We start from the raw sequence: 20,005 nt of genomic DNA, 5'->3' as shown, positions 1-20,005 counted from the left end.
AAATATTGATGGAGACTTGAGATTTCTGTTTCTCCTTATCTTCTGTTTCTCTTTTTCTCTATACTGAGCTTGCACTTATTTGCTGGTGCTCTTTGAAGACATGGTAAAGGGAAGGAGGATGAAGAAGTCTGACACTCAAGGATCTTATCTTTTACTGGTGGGGTGAGAATGGATAATGAGTTGAAAATAATGGCAGATGGAGACAAATGCCATAAAGAAGGTTGGCAGAAAAGGTCAGATGGGGAGTACTGAGTGGTGAGTGCTTCTTAGAGACAGCTGTGGTTTGGATATCATTTGGGGCATCAAATTTCAACTCATGTTGAACTCTTATTTCCAACATAATGGTGTTGAGAGGGGCCTTTAAGAAACATTTGGTTCAGGAGGGATCCTATGTGAATTGGTTAATGTAGGTCCCATGAGAAAGGGTTAGTTCACCTGAGAGTGAATTGTTCTAAAGTAAGACTACCCTAGGAATTTCTCTCTCTGTGTGAACTCACTTGCCCTTCTGCTTTCTACCATGAGATGAAGCAGCATGAGGCCCTCACCAAAAGCTGGTCAGATGCCAGAACCATGCTGTGGGATTTTCATAAACCATGAGCTAAGACAGAAAATCCCTTTTCTTGAACAAATACCCAGTCTCAGGTACTCTGTTATAGTAATAGAAAATGAACTAGGAGACCAAGGGAAGGCTTATTGCAGAAGAACTATTTGAGCAGAGACTTGAAAGAAGTCTTTTAGGGAACAAGTCTGAAAACATCTGAGGGAACAGCTGTTTCTACATAGTGAAGATAGCAAGTGCCAAGGCCCAGATATGGGAATGTGTTTTGTATATCCAGGAGACACTGAGGCCTCCTCGAGGTGGAGGACGAGTGAGTGATGGAGAGAATGCTGAAACAAAGTTGGAGATACAGGTGAGAGCCAGATTAGTTGGGGCCACTGGGTCATTCTACAGTAGAGCTACTGAGGCCTAGAGTAAAGTAGGGACTGAGCCCAATCTAAATAGACAATCTAAATCTTCCATCTGGAAGCTGGTCAAGGTCATTAAAGTCACTCTGTATTTTTCTCACCTGAAATTTCTCTTGCCTATGTAGAGCCATAAAATTGTATTGCAAATCTACAGATCTTGTGCATTTTTTTTTTTTTTGCTTGTTCTGAAACCCAAAGTTCAAGAAGTCAATTATACTGGATGTTAAAATAGACTCAATGATCTCTCTCTAATTTTGTGAATATGTACACATGACTTGTAGGAAATGTAAAAAAGAGGTGGTGCACTGAGAATGTTGTTGTTAATTTTATTAGTCAACTTGATTGGGCTAAGAAGTGCCTAGACAGCTGGTAAAACATTTTTCTGATGTGTCTATGAGGTTGTTTTTGGTAAGAGATTGGATCAGAATTGGTAGACTGAGTACAGAAATTTCCCCTATACCAATACAGATTTGTATCGTCCCATCTACTGAGAATCTGAATAAAAGAAAATGTGGAGGAGGGGCACATCTAGTCTCTGCTTGACCTGGGGCTTTGGACTTCAAATGGGACTTACATCAGTGACCACCACCTCCACCCTTGCCCAACTGCCCCTTCAGGCTTTTGACCTTGGACTAAGGGCTTACACCATGGGCTCTCCTGTTGCTCAGGTCCTCAGACAGGCTTTCATTTTTAATTCAGAGAATGTGTACTCCTCTGTAGTCAATTTGAAATGGCTTTTAAGCTCAATCCAAGCACAGTTTGATAAGAGTTGTAATGTGCACAATTAGGCAAGCTTAAATTCTATATCTGAATGTATTTTTTAAAGCTATGCATACTAGATGCATGAAATTATAATACTTTCCATCAAGTATTTTTAATATTACAAAGCAGATCCCAGCTAGCAGCCTGCTGGTTTTCAGGTGTGCTGTATGTGTCTTTGTGTTAAGTTTCCTGTTCTTTTGTTCTGAAAGCCATTGTTTTTTTTTTTTTAAGGTCATTATTTAGCATTGATTTCTACATATAGGCATTGAGTTGCTGTGGTTTCTTTCCCCAGAGTTTTAAACATGCTTCATTTCCTAGCCACACAAATCAAATTCCAATCTTAACTGAGACAGAGCTAGCATGCAATTACTCTAACTTGCAATTGTTCTGTGTTTCTGTAGCCACTTGGAGGTGTTTTCCCATATGTGAGTAAGGGATAAGTCCATGTGGCCCACCTCCCAGATTGTTATTTGATGAACTGAAAGAGAGGGTTTTAGGAGTAAAAAGGCCTGTACAAATGCCCTAATCTGCATTCAGTACAAGAATTCCCCAGTTCTAAGAAGCTCTTTGTGGTGGGCAGAAGTGCCAGGACCACGGACTTTAAACACGGCAGTAAGCCAGCCCTCTCCATCTTTGACAGCCATCCTGCTGCCAGAACAATCTTTTGAAAACAAATCTTGAGCTTGCCACTTCTGCTCTGAAATCTCTTCACTGCTTCTCCAGTGCTTGGAAGACAAAACTCAAGCTGTCCTGAGCACAGCCTTTTGGGTTTTGTTCGATTGCTTGCCTTCCATGCATGCACGCCCAGCCATGGCCAGTGACCAAGCACAGCAGGTCACATAGCTCAGTTTCTTATCTGGGATGGCTCTTGTCCCCTTGGTCAATATGCTGCAAAGGTCTAATCCATCACTTATGATCTCCACGTTCCCAGCACTATTTAATACTGTATTTAGAGACAGGGTCTCGCTGAGTTGCTTAGGGCCTCACTAAGTTGCTGAGGCTACCTTTGAACTCATGATCCTCCTGTCTCAGCCTCCTGAGCCACTGGGATTACAGGCCTGTGCCACCACACCCATCATAGATCCTGTTTATACCTTCAACTTACATCTTCTTTCTACTGATCCTGCAAATTCCAAAACTATGCTAGTGGACAGAATATAGCTATCCCTTGGTATCTGCAGGGGTTTGGTTTCAGGACCCTGACAGTGAGAAAGTCTACATATACTCAATTCCTGCACAAAATGGTATAGACTTTGTGTAGAAACTGTGTACATCTTTATATGCTATGTTATACATCTTTGCATTCAAATCAGCTGTTTTAGTCAGCTATTTCACCGCTGTGACTAAAAGACCCAACCTGCACAACTGTAGAGAGGAAAAGTTTATTTGGAGGCTTATGGTTTCAAGGTTTCAATCCATAGATAGCAGGTTTTATTCCTTGGGGCTCAAGGTGAGTGAGGCAGGCCATTATGGTCAAAGAGTGTTTCAGAGGGAACCAGCTCACATGATGATCAGGATGCAGAGAGATTATTTGCCAGACACAACTATATACCCCAAAGCCATGTCCACAATGCCCACCTCCTACAGCCACACCCTACCACTCCAGTTACCACCCAATTAATCCTATCAGGGATTCATTCACTGACTGGGTTAAGGCTCTCACAACCCAATCATTTCTTCCCTGCTCCTTCTTGCACTGTCTTGCACGTGAGCTTTTGGGGGACCCCTCACATCCACCATTTTTGGGGACCCCTCACATCCACCATTTTGGGGGATACCTCACATCCACCATGTTATGGTGGATGTGTCCCCCAAAAGCTCACGTGCAAGACAACGCAAGAAGGAGCAGAGAAGAAATGATTGGGTTGTGAGAGCCTTAACACCTAATACAATGTAAATTGAGACTATGCTCCATGGTTTAGGTAAGAACAACAAGAAAAAAGTTGGACATATTCAGTACAGATGTGACCATAACTATGTATTTCACAATAGCAACAACATAACTATTTTTTTTTTCAAAATTTCCTATCCATATTGGGTAAATCCAAGGACTTGGAACCCAAGTATACAGAGGATTAACTACAATTGGTGTTGGATTAGTGTGTATTTGAGTAGCAATATTATTTTTTCAAGTGGATATTATAAACATTTCTATGGAAGAGTTTAGGATGTATTATACACCATGGTCCCTCAGGCCCAGCAGATTTCTCACTCCAAGTGTCCTTTGGTCATAGCTGCTGTTCACTGGGATGTCACTGGCAGGTACCAAGGGTGTGGCAGAGAGATATGCTCACCAGTATGTGCAGAATCCAGGTGAAGTATTTCCTCTAGGTCACTTTCTAAAATGTATTGTTGACATACAATCAATGGATGATCAGGATCCCTTAAAACCATCTTTTCTGTAACAACAGAATCCAGTTAAGTGTCACTATACTATATATATATATAGTATATATATATATATATATATATATATATATATATATATATATATATATATCCCTGTGCAGTGATCACATTGTAAATCCCTCAGTTGATCATCATCCATATTATTTTTATTTTTAGCCACAGATGGACACAGTACCTTCATTTTATCTATTTATTTTATGTGGTACTGAGGATGGAACCCAGGGCCTCACATGTGCCAGGCAGGTGCTCTACTGCTGAGCCCCAGCCCATCATCCATACTTGACTTCCGTATGTCAGGGTTTCTAACCCTTTTCTTCCCAGCCAGGCCACATGCAGCTCGTGTCTCCAGGGCTGTCTGTGTTTATTTTGCTTCTGCAGGATGGTTTGAAGGGCCCAGTGACAGAATATGAGTTTGACTCCTTGCAAAATGATCATTGCTAACTGCTATTTCATCTTTGGTGGTAACGTACCTTTGTACCCATCAATTTGCTCTTAGTTGTGATGGCTCAAGGAACGGACTGATTATTAATCTACTACTATGGTTTAGATCCTAAGAGTCCTTCAAAGGCCCATGTGCTAAATAAAGGCTTTGCCATCAGTCTGTGGCAGTGTTGGGAGGTGGGGTTAGTGGAAGGAAATTAGGTCACTGAGGGTGTGCCTGAAGGACACTGGAGCCCAACCCCTTCACCTCTGTGTTTGTGTTATCTTTGTGTTTGCTTCTTGGTTGCCATGATGCTCTGCCTCACCATAAGCCCAGAGCAAAACTTCCAAAGTGACCATGAATGAAACCTCTGATACCATGAGCCCAAATGACTCTTCTTCCCTCTTAAGTCATTTATCTCAGGTATTTTGTCACAGCACTGGGCAGCTAGTACCCTGACCACCTTCTTAGCACTTCCTGACTTCCTTAGGCTCTTCATTCTTTAGACAGAAATGAAGCCATAAATTAGATTCACTGGAAATTCACATGAAATTCATGGAGATCATGGATCTACAAAGCTGTCCTCTCACTCCATGCTCATACCCAAACTGGAAACTCCTGTTTCTCATAGGGCTGGGTTCGAATTTCCAGGGATCACATAGGAGAGTGTGACCAAAAGCGTGTTACTTACTCTTCATGAAGTGCTAACTGTCTTATCTGTAAAATGGGAACAATAAGGGTAAACTTTCTCCTTATATAAAATGAGATAACATAAGGAAAGCTAATGAGTATCATATTAAAAAGTAGTAGACATTATTAGCTATCATATCATCATTTTGATTTATCATTATCATTAACACAATGTTTTGGACAATTTCAGATGTGGCTAACTGCAAATCCAGCCTATTGTCTCTTACTTAAAAAAAAATGCTATGCAAGGAAATGGAAGAGTGGTTGGTCTGGGATAACCTTATTTCTGGGCCAAGTTATTAATTCTCAGGGAGCCTTCATATACATTGATACCTTAAGTACAATTCTTAACATATTCCTTTTGTCAAGTTTTACACATCTTATTACTTTGATTATTTTGTTCTGGTGTTTATTGGTTCAACACATCAAGGTAGTTATGATACCATGCTCATATGGGTATCCTAGTATGGTATGTGAAATCCAGGGATTTGAAAACAACCTGGCAAAAAAATGGAGTCTCCAGGTTGTGCTGAAATCCATGGTCTCCAAAGATGCCCTCCCAACAGTTACCTGATTGCTACCAAATGCTTTGTGGCCTCCGAATGCCTCCCAAGTACCTTCTTTATGATTGACAGCTCAAGTTCCAGGCGTGAAAAGAGACTGGTCTTCTCTAACAATAATTTTAAAATAATTATTATGACATTAATGGAATGTTAGAGTCTGAAACAAGTCAAGATGGCGCCTGGTATTTTGCGAGAGGGAGTGGTTTGTGAAGTAACGCCAGTGAGCCATTTAGTGTGGAGATTCCTTATTGGTTGACTGCTGTATCGAGTTTATGTTAATTAGATAAGCTGTGTGGAATGTATATATACCACTCCTGTCCTACAATAAATGGCTCCCACTCCTGCTGTATCAATGTACACAAGTTGTTCGTCACCCCCCGGTTATTCTGCTGCAGCCAGACTGCGGCAGATGGTGGCCCATTATGGGGAGCTCTGGGACACTTGGGGGTTAGTGACAAAAAAAAAGCTGCACGTCCCTAGATAGGACGGGAGCAAATCTGTTCGTCCCTAGACAGATAGGGCGAAAGGAAAAATGGCCATTTTGAGAAAATGGAGAGGATTGATGCAGTATGTTTGTGTCTTGTTTTGTCTTGAAATGTTGTATTGTCTTTGTGACGAAAATATGGAAGGGGTGAAAAGTAAATTACTAAGGGAAGAAGGCACCCCAGTGGAACCAAGCATAGTTAGAGCATGTGTTGATGGAAGCCCAGGAACTCTAGTCAGAAAAAAGAAAGTTCAGAAAAAGAAGGATTATCAGGAAAAAAGTTGCAGCAAAAGGCTATTACTGAATACTTTTCGTTACCGGAGGGTGCGTGAATTGGGTGGCGGCTACCACATGCGCAAGCCGGTCATGGCGCAGCAAGGACTTTCCAAGCGGCGGCAGCCGGCTCGGCTCTTCCACTGCCTGGAGCCCAAATCTAGACCTGACCTGGAGGCACAGTCTCACAAGCTTTTGCTCCCTGTGCCCAGAAGCAGTTTGAGTCCGGGACACTCCCCAGGGCCATCTGGGGCTGCCTGGGACGCTACCGGTGTCCCTGATGTTTAGTCATTTTCAATGCCAATAACTAAGCTACAATGGTTCTCCCACACCTGGAGGCTGATTTTCTTTAGCCATTATTGTCGGAGTGAGGGTGGAAGAATTTCCAGTGTTGCTGAAAACCGGACGAGACTTTGGATCAAGCTAGCTGCCTGCAGAACTTACCTGGACTGTGATTTAAGCTAGCTGCCTGCAGAACTTACCTGGACTATGATTTACCTGGACTGTGAGTTAATCTATTGAGACAGTGCTTTACCTGGACTGAGACAACAAACTGTAATCTACAACAAATTGTAACTCGGTATCTTTGCTAACGGTGTCATTGCTGGTATAATTTTTCCAAGGGCTTGTAGCATGGAGCCATCAATTGGCTTGGTATTGTGGCATTTTGTATCCTCCCCTTCTGCTTGTAGCAGATTATTTATAGTGTTTGTGTAAAAACCACTATGGTCGTTATTTAAATTAAACAAAAGGGGGAAATGTTAGAGTCTGTAAACAAGTCAAGATGGCACCTGGCATTTTGCAAGAGGGAGTGGTTTGTGAAGTAACGCCAGCGAGCCATTTAGTGTGGAGATTCCTTATTGGTTGACTGCTGTATCGAGTTTATATTAATTAGATAAGCTGTGTGGAATGTATATATACCACTCCTGTCCTACAATAAACGGCTCCCACTCCTGCTGTATCAATGTACACAAGTTGTTCGTCACCCCCGGGGTTATTTTGCTGCAGCTGGACTGCGGCAATGGAAGTAACTGTTCTTTGCTAGTAGCTATGGTCAACAGACTTAGAGTGCATTTCTGTGAACTGTCTCAATCCTTACTAGTCTTATGAGGTGTCTTTGCACTGTTTATGTTGGGATACTGAGGCAAGGAAAGAGAATTACACTCTTCATGGTCATGGCCTGGGATATAGCAAAGCTAGGAACTAAACCCAGGTATTGCCACTGCAGAGTTCATGATCACCCAGTAGCCTGTCTTTTGTTTCTCCAACATTCTTTTTCTTAAGCTGAAGAATCACAAGTGATTTTCTAATCATAGGAACTCACATTCACTGAGCATATACTGTGTACTAGGACTCAGTGTGGGTGAGGGTGTGCCCCTTTTCTCCTTTCACATTTCCAGAAGTACAAGGAGGGAAAGAAGGAAGTTTGCAGAGGAAACAGATAAGGAAACAGAGGGTCTGAGAGGTTTGTCAGCTCCAATAAGATTTCTGCCTCCAGAAACCGAGTACATCTCATTTTCCAGACACATATTCCCAGAGCATCTAATAATTGCAAGAACTTGATTCACTGTGTGGCTATGCAAAGATAAATTGCAAAGAGGTTATGCTCTGTGATCAGAGAGACCACGACCACAAACAATCTTAATTGTGTTGAACCAATAAACACCAGAACAAAAATGTTTTCTTCTGGAAGAAGAAATGATGCCATTTTCAGCAAGAGCCAAGGTTTGTAAACCCTAGCACCCTTTTAAGCTTCTCCAAGTGCTACACAGAGCCCTTGATGATTTTCAGTTAGGAAATGTCCCCGACGCTGACATCCTATCTCATGACAAGAAGACAACAGCGAGGGACTTTCCCAAAAGTGACTCCAAGAGGCCGTCGAGATGTTTTCAGGTTCTAAAATAGTCACTTCCATTCAAAGTCCTACGGGGCAATCATTAAAAAAAAAAAAAAAAAAAAAAGCTTTCCATTTTTCCTGGTCTGGAGGTGAGCCAGAAGGCCACTCTTAATACTTGGCTAGCTTCGCTTAGGTCTCAGAGAGATTTTTACGTGGATATAGGAACCAGTAGAGCCTTCTGAGCATGCTGTAGGGTCCAGTTCTCCCTGATCACCCCTGAATCATTGGGGGGAGGTCATGAGGAGGGCGCACTCAGCAGGCAACCTTTAAACGAGCCCAGAAACAACTGGAGCAAATGCAACGTGCTCCCTGAGGTGAATGCACGCCCTTAATTTTTCCTCCAGGTTTCTGCAGGGTGTGTATTTATAGACGGTCCCAGGGAGCGGAGGGTTGGGGACAGACTTCTTCACTAGAGAACAGGCCACACCCTCCCTGCTTCCCTATTTCTTTTTAAGGCCACCAGTGACGTCATGCTCACCTTCCACCCCGGGGCAGGGGCTGGGTGTTTTTCTAATTGTCGGCCACACTTCCTCCACCGAGTTGCTTCTTCTCGTGGGGACCGGCTCCTGGAGTCAGGCACGAAGCAGGATCCAACTCCACGTGCCGAGGAGGAACTCAGGAGCCAAGGAGGAACTCAGGAGCCATGGCGTCCTCCAGGCGCGACCTGTGGCGCGAGGCTGGGACATGCGAAGTAGGAGGACGTGACTGGAGCGAGGAGAGGGGCGACGACGAGATCCACAGGCACTGCGGCTGCGTAACATCCTGGGCCTCTCTGCCTCCCTACAATCCTATTGGCCAGTCCCCTCAGAGGGGCACATGGGTCTGGCCAATCACCAGGGCTGGTGCAGGAAGAGGCGGAGCTAGATGAAGGCACCTAACCACCAGCAAGAGTGGGCCTGGCCTTACATCCAGTCAGTCGCCTGTCCGCCTTCTTGGTGCAGGAGCTCCCTTCGGGCCCATTTTACAGGTAGGAAGACTAAGGTTCAGAGAGAGAGACACTTGTCTCAAGCTACGTGGCTTCTTGGTTCATGTGCGGCCAGGTCCCATGACAAGGGTTCAAGTGAAAATAGAGTATGTGGGTTGGGAAGGCGAGGCTGCTAATAAAGGGTGCCATAGCAAGCCAGTGGGAGGCCTGTGTCACCAGGCAGGAAGACTGTCGCGACAGAGGTGGGAGGCCAGTGTCACCAGGCAGGAAGACTCTCAGGACAGGGGAGGACGGATATCTCAAAGTTATATCTCACAAAGGGTAAGAAATCTGGAGTATTTTTATTTATTTATTTTTATGTGGTGCTGAGGATCCAACTCAGTGCCTCATGAATGCCAGGCAAGCCCTCTACCACTGAGCCACACCCCCAGCTTTGACACCAACTTCTTCCACTACTTAAACAAAAGGGCGTGGCTATATGCCAATAAAACTTTATTTACACAAACAAGTGGCAGGCCAGATTTGGTCTCTGGGCCATATTCTGCCAATCCTTGGGTTCCACCAAACTTCATCACACAGGGCTGTTCAGAGAGTCAAGGCAGAAGCTACAAGTCCTCCTGGGGCCTAGGCTAAGAAGTCAACAGAATCATTTTGGCTTGTTCTGTTGGCCAACTCGAGTCACCAGCCAGTATGGATCTATGGGTGGATGACTAGACTTCACCGCCCGATGGAAAGTTCTGCAATATCATATGGCAAAGCCTTTGAGGACAGGAGGAATTTTTGTATCCTTCTTTACCAATAGTCTACCCTCCAACCTAAGGGTGTTTGATTCCCGAGTTCTCTATAATAAACTACCACACTTCCTCTTTTATCTTTTACCTTGTACAAATGGTTGAGGGTGGAGCTCAGGATGACAGCCACATCCTGATAAGTTTGTATCATGTTCAGTTCAAAATATGAACTAAGTCTTTATTCCAGGTAACAAACTTTGAGTGTGTGTGTGTGAGAGAGAGAGACTTATATTTGGCAGAATACATTTACGTAAATAGCTAACTGATTTTTGAAATAGTTTTTTTCCACCCAATTTTTTAAAAAAGTGAAACATTTTAAAAATATAGAAAAAATACAGTGAATTATATATCAACTCATTTATCCACCACCTGGCTTAATAAATGTTACAATTTTCCCTCCTATTTGATTCAGATTACTTTTATGAAGTAAAATATTACAGGCTCAACTGGGTGTGGTGGGAGGCTGAGGCAGAAGGATTGCAAATTTGAGGCCAACCTCTGCAATTTAGTGAAACTATGTCTTAAAAAAAAAAAAAAAAGATCAAAAAGATCTGGAGACGTAGCTCAGTGGGAAAGCAACTCTGGATTCAATTCCCAGTACCAAAAACAAACAAACAACCTCCCCCCCCCCAAAAAAAAAAAACCCAAATCCTATTGGATCACTGGGTATGTGGTACATGCCTGTGATCTAAGCTACTTAGAAGGCTGAGGCAGGAGGATCACAGGTTTAAGGCCAGCTGGGACAACTTAACGGACCCACGTTGGCCAACAGAATACAGCCAGAATTATTCTGTTGACTTTTTAGCCTAGGCCCCAAGAGGACTTGTAGCTTCTGCCTTGATTCTCTGAACAGCGCTCTGTGATGAAGTTTGGTTGAACCCAAGACCCCGTCTCAAGAAAACAACAAATTACAAGTTCAGTTTAAGTGCCTTCTCTATCACTTTATATTTTCCTTCCCGTCTTCCCTCCCTGAAGCTGGTGAGTTTGTTTTATAACATTGTTTTTATACTTTCAGTACAAATGTTGTTTTTATATTCAGTGCATGCACATGGATCCACAAAGCATGTGGAATTGTTCCATGTGTTTTAAAAATATATTCAAGTAGTGTTGGGCTGAGCACCTGTCATTCAGCAATTTCCCTTTACATCATGGTTTTGAGAATTCTCCTTGTGGATCTGTATACATCTAGGTCACTTCTTGTTAAGTGCTATGTGGTGTCTCATGGTACGAATGTGTCACTATTTGTTTATCCATTTATCTACTGATGGGCATTAAACTTCTGCTTGTTTGCAAGATTTGATGTTACAAGCTTTTGTGGATGTCACCTTGGGCATAAGTATAAGAGTCTTTCCAAGAGAACTGTGTCAAGAAGCCCAACTGCCAGGAGATTAATGGCATTTTTTTTTTTTTTTTTGGTACCAGGGATTGACCCCAGGGGTACTCAACCACTGAGCCCCATCCCCAGCACTTTTCATAGTTTATTTAGAGACAGAGTTTCGCTGAGTGGCTTAGGGCCTCCTAAGTTGCTGAGGCTGGCTTTGAACTCATGATCCTCCTGCCTCAGCCTCCTGAGGCGCTGGTATTACAGGCGCGTGTCATCGCATCTGGCAATGGCACATTTTTTAACATAACAAATGCTAAGTCTGGAGATAAACATTCCAGGACTAAAGTACTTGACCTAGGTTGATTCCTTCTGCCTTTCTGCCATGTTTAGCGGGTTCATTTTATTCTCAGTTTGCATTTTCATAGACATAAAACAGTGATGGCATCTCTGGACGTCACATCCAATATTCCCGTCAGGAAGATGGACAAGGAGCAAAAGGCCCAAGAAGCATTCTGGACCCCATAGAAAAGTTCTGGTGGAAGCCCTGCTCCTCGGCTTTTCACTTATGCCCTGTTGGCCGGAAGAGCATCACATGTTTCACCCACCGGCAGGTGAAGAGGAAGTTTCCCAGAGGCTGTCGATGGAGTGGGCTTGGCTGGTCAGTGGTGTCTGCCATCCTGCCAGGGCATCATGGCTGGACCCTGATCATCATCCCCACTCTGAAACACTGCCCGAGTCATCTCCAAAGGGGTCCATCCATTTTATAGTGCTGCGAGCACAGCAGGTAGGCTCTGCTTTCCACGTCAAAATCAGGTAATTATGAAGAAGCTATAGCTTGTGTATTGCTAGATCAAGTCACAAACCAAACCCCAAAGCCCGTGCTCCCAGAGCCTGCAGCAGGATGCATAGAGCTTGGATCATATGCCACACCCAATGTGAGAGCCCTTGCCTTGCCACCTAGTGGCCGGCTGAGTCTGTGTGAGTTAATGAGCCTCAACATCCTCATCTGTACAATGGGAGAAAAGCAGTACCTACTCATAAATATCTCTTAATGACTAAAAGATAGAATACTTATGAAGGGACCAGGGTGCAATTATGGAGGGAAACTGCAATCAGTGTTTCCTTCTGATATTGGCAATGTTATGTAGAGATTATAGATCATAGGCAGGTTGGCCGTATTTTTTGATCCCCAAATTAGGAAATAGATATGACACTTAAGAGTCTACTCATGAAAAAAACAGGTTAAAATATTTGAAATGGGAGCCTGTAAAAATATAACATGATTTCTAATATCTTTCTGTAGGTGCTTATACTAAACCATAGGCTTCATATAATCTTTGACTTCTAGAATGTCGTAGAAAGTTTTAGCATGTCCCAATTGTGTGTGTGTGTGTGTGTGTGTGTGTGTGTATCTCACTGGAATCAAATCCAGCCCCTCCACATACCCAGCATGTATTCTACCACTGAGTCATATCCCTAGTCCCTGAGTATGTAGTAGTAAAATAAAATAAAAAGTAGGTAGACTGAGACCAAATAATCATTCCCTGAACCCTAATTTTATTCCTTACTTTGTAAATAATACAGACCTGGTTTCTGTTTTCATTTTAATTTTTTGTCTTTGGAGAACAAAGGTTAGAATACAAACCTCAAACTTCCTTTATTTTCATATAAGATGTAACATAAGAACTAAGATATGAGTCATTTGGAGAAGCATGAAAGCAATGAAAATTAATAGTTTTTTATGGGAAAAATTTGAAGCTGCTAATATTATTAAATCCACAGCGGAGAAAGCTAAATGAAAATGTCGTAATTATCATTCTGCCCCTAAGCATTATCTTCACAGAAAACCTGTTAAAGTAGAACGATTGTAAATAATAGAAGGGGATATTGAAATTTTTTTTTTGGTGGGGGGAAGAATGTTCTAGAAACTGGGACTGCTAAACATTCTCCTGGTTCCCACATTATAGTGAGTGACCTGAGGAAACAGTGGCTAGTACTTTTCTAGAATTGTCTAAATCCCTTTCACAACATGAAAACCTTGATCTTCAATAGTTTTATTCTACAACCTCTGATCCTTAAAAAAAAGTCGCATGCTTCATAGTTATCATCAAAAGTACCATTCCACATAAATGTGTGAGATGCCTAACAAAATATCAGGCAAAATGGTAGACTCTAGGGATATAGTAGAATTCCTGCTGGAAGAATATCCTGCTCTCTGGGTAGATGAGAGATACACAGCACTTAGAATAGTCGGCCTCCTATGTGTGGCAGCCATGACTGTCATTCTTACTAAGTCCTACGGAACTTCCAGTAGAGACTGATGACAGTGATGGTTCTCAGTGGTTGAGCTTATGTTATGTGATGGTCACTGTACTTCTTGCCTTGTCTTCATTGTCCCCTTTAATATTCTCCACGACCTTGTAAGTTAGCTCTTCTTACAGGAATAGGACCTGAGGCCCCAGAACAGTGGCGGTGTGAAGACGGGAGGCCCAGGCCTGTACCTGGCCTCATTCAGCCCCACTTTGACCAGGGAGACTGGGTCCTGGTTTCTTTTACTTTCTACCCAAAGTACCTTGTTTTCTTTAGAGCTCCATTGGTAGGCTCATTTTAGAACCATGCAGTCAGTCTGGAAGTATGATCAGCTTTTTAGAAAGCTCCTTGGAGTTATATTAATAAACACAGCTTAAAGTTTGAGAATTGGCCACCATAACCAGAGAATAGCCGAAGGAAAATCACCAGCACACCTAGAGTTTCTAACAGTGTATAAATGTGCATCTGGGGCCTAGCTGGTTGTGATTTGCCACCAGGGACGAGGACGGTGGTGGGACTTGGTTTTTACCTGCAGACATAGGATGCCTGCCTCAGAGAAGCAGAACTGGCCCAGATACAGTGTGACATTTGTGAGACAACATGGCAACAGAGCTTAGAGTATAGGCTTCATACTGCCAATTACCTGGGTGTGGAAGCTTGATTTCCTTCCTGTAGCTGCATAAACAGCCAAGGATTTCCATTTCATTTTCCTTTTTGGGGGGTGGAGGGTACCAGGGATTGAACTCAGGGGCACTCAACCTCTGAGCCCCATCCCCAGCCCTAGTTTGCATTTTATTTAGAGACAGGGTCTCACTGAGTTGCTTAGGGCCTCCTTTTTGCTGAGGCTGGCTTTGAACTCATGATCCTTCTGCCTCAGCCTCTAGAGCCACTGGGATTGCAGGTATGCACCACCATGCCCAGCAAGGTTTTCCAATTCTGAGTACCAGTTTCCCTAACCTATGAGAGAGAATGTACATCCTTACATCCCAGACTCCTTGTGAATATTATTAATTAGTTAACAAATAACAAGTAAATATCAATTAACAAAGCATGAGACACAGCCTCATGAGGTTGGGACTGTTCTTTAGCCCCCCACCCTCAGCACATAATCAAATGCTTTGTTTTTGGGAAAGAGTCTATTATTCCCAAAAGGTTATCAGAAAATGTGCTCTGCTGCAGATGGTCAGTGTTTAAAAAAGAAGAAAGAAGTTCAGAGAGGGCATGGACATTGCCCAAGGGCTAGGGATGGGGTGGCGGAGGAGACAGAGATCTGAGTGTGGGACTTGCTTTTAGTGGCATTCCCTGAGGCCTGGGTTCTCTCTATTCCCATCCCAGATTTTAAAGGAGCTTGAAAATTTGGGAGAAGAAGGCTAATATTGCAAGAGAAGATGGCTTCAGAGATGGGGAGTTGGGTGGTCCCGTCTTTCCTTCCAGACATTGATTCACGATGACTTAATTCTAGAAAGATCGTCAGCAAGTAAAATAAATAGGCTAATCACCGTGGGCAAATTGTATGTTAATGCATCCGAACATTGTTTCCAGTCTGACCCTTAAATATACGTTTAATCAATCTAGACGGATGAGTCATCCTGCTCTTAATTCATCTTTCTGGACATTTATAGAGAAAAGGCCAAGTCTTCACGCAGACCTTATAAACGTGCCTTGGTTTGGTATGGATTTTTATTTATGTGCAGAGCCCAAGCAGCCGTTGCTTCTAAATGATGGCTTGTTTTGAATGTTCTCAGACCTTCAAAATGTTTTATTTCTACCCTTGGGGAGGGAATGGGGTGAGTTAAAAGAAAACACGGAATGGTTGTTTTTCATGGCAGGAGCCAGCAGTCCTTCTGGGCTGTGCGGTTGTGTTTGGGCTTTGTCGCTTTACAGTGGGGGTGGGGAGAAAGACGGGGTGCATGCGAATCAGAAGGCCTTCTTTGGGGAACCATGTCTCACTCAGATTTATCTCATCACAGGGACCCTGTGTTCAGTTTCCTTTGCCACCGAAATGATCAATGTCATTCCTTTGGATGTGGGGTATCCCCCAGAAGCTCACAGGTGAGATATGCAGGAAGGTCCAGAGGAGAAATGACTGGGTTGTGAGAGCCTTAACCCAACCAGTGAATGAACCCCTGATGGGATTAACTGGGCGGGGGCTGTGGCTGGAGGAGGGGGCATTGGGGGCGTGGCTTTGGGGGTCTCTATTTGTCTCTGGAGAGTGGAGTCTCTCTGCTTCCTGATCACCATGTAAGCTGCTTCCCTCCACCACAGTCTTCCTCCATGATGTCCTGCCTCCCCTGGAGCCCCGAGGAATGGAGCCTGCTGTCTATGGACTGAGACCTGGGAAACTGTGAGCCCCAAATCAACTCTACCTCTTGTCCCATTGCTCTGGTCGAGTCTTTTTGTCACAGCAGCAAAAGGCTGACTCAAACAAGGAGTCTCATGAAAGCATGTCCCTGGAAACTAAAGGCTTGCACTTCACCGAAGGCCAAGTTGGGGCCCAACTGCCCAGGCCAAGCCCAGTGTCATCATGGGCTTTTGGTCTGTCAGACATGCCGGGGATGAACCATCTGCTCGTCCTGGGCTAGGAGTGTGGCTCTAGAGCTATTTGCTCCAGGGATCGCCTTAAATTGGAGTCAGTCCTCTGGGCTCTGGGCTGTGCATATGTGCAGCAGATAATGGCATTATCGCTCTGTCCTCAAGTTCCTCTTGTCCACCAGGCTGTTGTGCCCCAGGATCAATGACTCTTGCTAATTTTGTGGTCCTGCCTTCAGCTCTTAGCATTCCTTTGTATAAAGTCCTCTGTAGCAGACACTGTAAAATTCCAGAAACTTGCTATATCCCCCGGGTTTGGACTTTGTAGGTATTCCTGAGATTGACATTCCTATGATCATGAAATAAAGCGAGGTCATAAGAATGGCATGTCTTGAGCTAGAAATAAATCCACTGTGGCTGGAGGAGGGTGGACAAGGAATGGGGGTGGCAATTTGGCCAGTTACGAGGGCCAGATCATGATGGGTCTCAGGAGATACCGTAGAGAGTTTGGGTTTTACTCTAAATCCAATGGGAAGTCACTGCAAGGTTTCAAGCAGAGGACGGATATGGTCTGATTTAGGTTCTGGAGAGCTTCTTTGGTGCTGTGTGGATTCTTTGTACTAAAGTGTGGCCCATTCATGGCCCATCCATGGACAAGCATCATCTCTGAGCTTGTTAGAAAGGCAGAGTCTCAGACTGTTGGTGAGAATATAAGTCAGCACAGCCATCATGGAAAACAATATGGAAACTCCTCAGACAACTAAAAATGGCACCACTGTATGACCCAGCTGTCCCATTTCTGGGTCTGTTTCCAAAGGAAATGAAATCAGCCTACCAAAGAGACACCTGCATCCCTGTGTTTATTGCAGTACCCTCTTCACAATAGTCAAGACAGTGGTATCCATCTGTGGATAATTCGATAAAGACAATAAAGAAAAATGGCCTCTATGTAGAAGGGAATATTACTCAGCCATTAAAATAGATGAACTACTATCATTTGTGGAAAAAAAAGGATGGATCTGACTGACATTAGGTTCAGTGAAATAAGTTGGCCACAGAAAGACAAATACTGAATGTTCTTACAAGTAGAAGCGTAAAAACTTGATCTCACAGAAGAATGTAGAATACAGGTCACTAGAGATTGGGAAAGAGAAGTGGGTGGGAAAGGGGGATAAAGGGTGGTTGAAAAATAGGCACAGCTGTATGGGAGAGTAAGAGCTACTATCCTAAGACACAATAGGATGACTATATAGTTTGAAAAGCTGATATTTTTATAAAGAACTAGGGAAGAAAAGTTCTTAGGATTCAAGCACAAAGATATGATAAATGAGATAGAAGTGTTGAATATCCTGACTTGATCATTATACATTGTATACATGGGTTGAATTATCATCTTGTACCCAGAAATGTGTACAATTATTATGCAGCAGGAAAAAACTGTAAGAGAGACAGAGTCTTGGGCCCCTCCTAGGTCAGGGAGGCCTCATCTGCACTTTCCACAGGACCCCTCCTTAGAGAACTGCTCTGGTGGAGAATGGGTGGGGCAGAACGAGGAATCAGGTGGTAAGCTCCCCCACTTGCTGACTTTTCAAGTTTCAGACAAGTGTTGTTCTAGATAGATCTCAAGGGCCAACCCAAGCTTGCTTCCATGTTTCACTTCTGATTGGACTATTGCTTGTAACGTTTCATTTGTTAACTGATTTTCCAAGTTCCTAGGTGACTGCCATTTTTGGCTTTTACTTGGCAGCTGAACTGCCCATTGAATCTTTGCCTGGGCGTTTTCCTTATTTATCTATTGATTACATACATCCTCAGCCCTCAAGAAATAGCCACTTTATCCATCATAATCCCAAGTAGCCCTTGTATCAAATATCTGTGTCTTAAAAGGCAGATAAATGGATCCCTGAAGCTGGTGTAGCTTCCACATTCAAACTGGTAGGCAGCCATCACCCTACCACATTACTATCAGGGGATTATAGGTTGCCATTGGCATTGAGTTGGCTAAGGTTAGATTTGACTTAAACTATGAAACTGCTAACAACAGCTTATACCAGATAAGCCTATTTCTCTCTCAGGTCAGAATCTGGAGGTAGATAGTGTAAAGTTGTTAAAAAGGTTCTACGCTCGAAAGATTCCAGGGACCAGGGTTGTTCTACCTCATTCCACTGTGTGTAGCTTCCATTCCCAGAATTACCATGGTCCAAGATGACGACTCTTTCAGTTAGCGTTTTTGCTGCTGTGACCAAAAGACCTGACCAGAACAATGGTAGAGGAAGAAAATTTTATTTAGGGCTCATGGTTTCAGAGGTCTCAGTCCATAGATAGCAGACTCCATTCTTTGGGGCTCAAGGTGAGGCAGGACATCATGGGGGAAGAGTGTGGTGGAGGGAAGCAGCTCACATGGTGATCAGAAAGCAGAGAGACTCCACTCTCCAGAGACAAATAGAGACCCCAAAGCCACGCCCCCAATGCCCCTCCTCCAGTCACCCCCACCTGCCTCCAGCCACCACCCAGTTTATCCCATCAGGGGTTCATTCACTGGTGGGTTAAGGATCTCACAACCCAGTCATGTCTCATCTGGACCTTCTTGCACTGTCTCACATGTGAGCTTTTGGGGGACACCTCACAGCCACACCATAATAGCAACTTCCCCTCCAGCTACCACATTAAAATTCCAGCCACCAGGACAGAAGAGATAAAAAAGGTGGCACAAAGAAATCATGGCAGCAGACTGAAGAAAGCTTAATAGAACTAACATATGGTATTTCGTATTTGTGGATTATTGGTCTGAACTGAGGCTGTGTAGGGCCCCAACTCTGTGACCCCAACTCTGAGAAGTGGCTTCTGTTTTCGTTGTACAGGTACTGAGCTAGTTCTTAGTTTGAGAGAAGAGGAGAAAAGTATTAGGAAATAAGCAGTGGTTCCCAACGCAGCATGTCTCAGGGAGTGTGATTTGATATGTAATCTAAACAGATAAGGGTACCTCCCCACTTTTATCTAGACTGAATATTCCCCATCATGATCTCATGACTGTGTCGTATAATTCTTTCCACTTTTTGTTCCAAAGAAAAAGAGATGTGTGATTGAGCAGGAATGCATTCCTGCATTCAGAGTTGAAATATGCAGATGACCCTCACCCACTGGAAGCAGGATAAAAGAGATCCCCTGGATAGTTCTATTACTATAAGCATCATTTCCTGAGCTGGGTCCTTGGGCAACAAAGGAATGGAAGAGGAGCTAGGCCTCACCAGGAAGTCCTCCTTGACCCAGCAGCCAGACCCCTTCCTTGCTACCAAAGGAATGGAAGTGGGCAGGTGCAAAGGCTGGACTTCCAGAGCGGCTTCTACCAAGGTGTTGAATCTTAGGTCTGGAATGGGTCTGTTTCACTCCAGTGGCTAGCAGGACCAGCTGTGGAGCCAGCTGGGCCAGAGTGGAGGAATGGCTATTCTACTTACAAGCTGGCTACTTCGGAGCAAAAAATCTCTGATCTCAGTGTGCATGCTTGAAAAAGGAGGGAATGAGGCTGTCAGTTGACAGCGCATAGGCAAATCAATGAGACACTGCATGAGAAGCTCTTAGCGTAGAGCTTGGGCCTATGTTAGGACTTAAAAAATGTTGGGTATTATATTTTCAGCCTATATACATATATACATATATATGT

At 43.7% G+C, this 20,005-nt stretch overlaps 2 long non-coding RNA genes across 9 annotated transcripts in view; both read left to right on the top strand.

Annotated features, from left to right (window-relative positions):
- The window catches only part of LOC124098120 (uncharacterized), a 272,483-nt gene that overhangs the window by 39,762 nt on the left and 212,716 nt on the right, over positions 1-20,005 (top strand). The gene's annotated exons all lie outside the window — the stretch shown is intronic.
- Positions 4,245-17,299, top strand: LOC124098121 (uncharacterized). The gene is made up of 4 exons (XR_006853476.2): positions 4,245-9,432; positions 11,916-12,289; positions 15,786-15,867; positions 16,081-17,299. It is a non-coding gene; the product is annotated as an uncharacterized LOC124098121 (long non-coding RNA).

Source organism: Marmota monax, unplaced genomic scaffold (assembly GCF_021218885.2).
Source record: "Marmota monax isolate L192 unplaced genomic scaffold, Marmota_monax_Labrador192_F-V1.1 WCK01_AAM20220418_F8-fsc00042, whole genome shotgun sequence".
In the NCBI taxonomy this organism is placed as follows: Eukaryota; Metazoa; Chordata; class Mammalia; order Rodentia; family Sciuridae; genus Marmota; species Marmota monax.
Note: the sequence above shows the minus strand (reverse complement) of the source record. Positions and strands in the feature narration are given on the sequence as shown.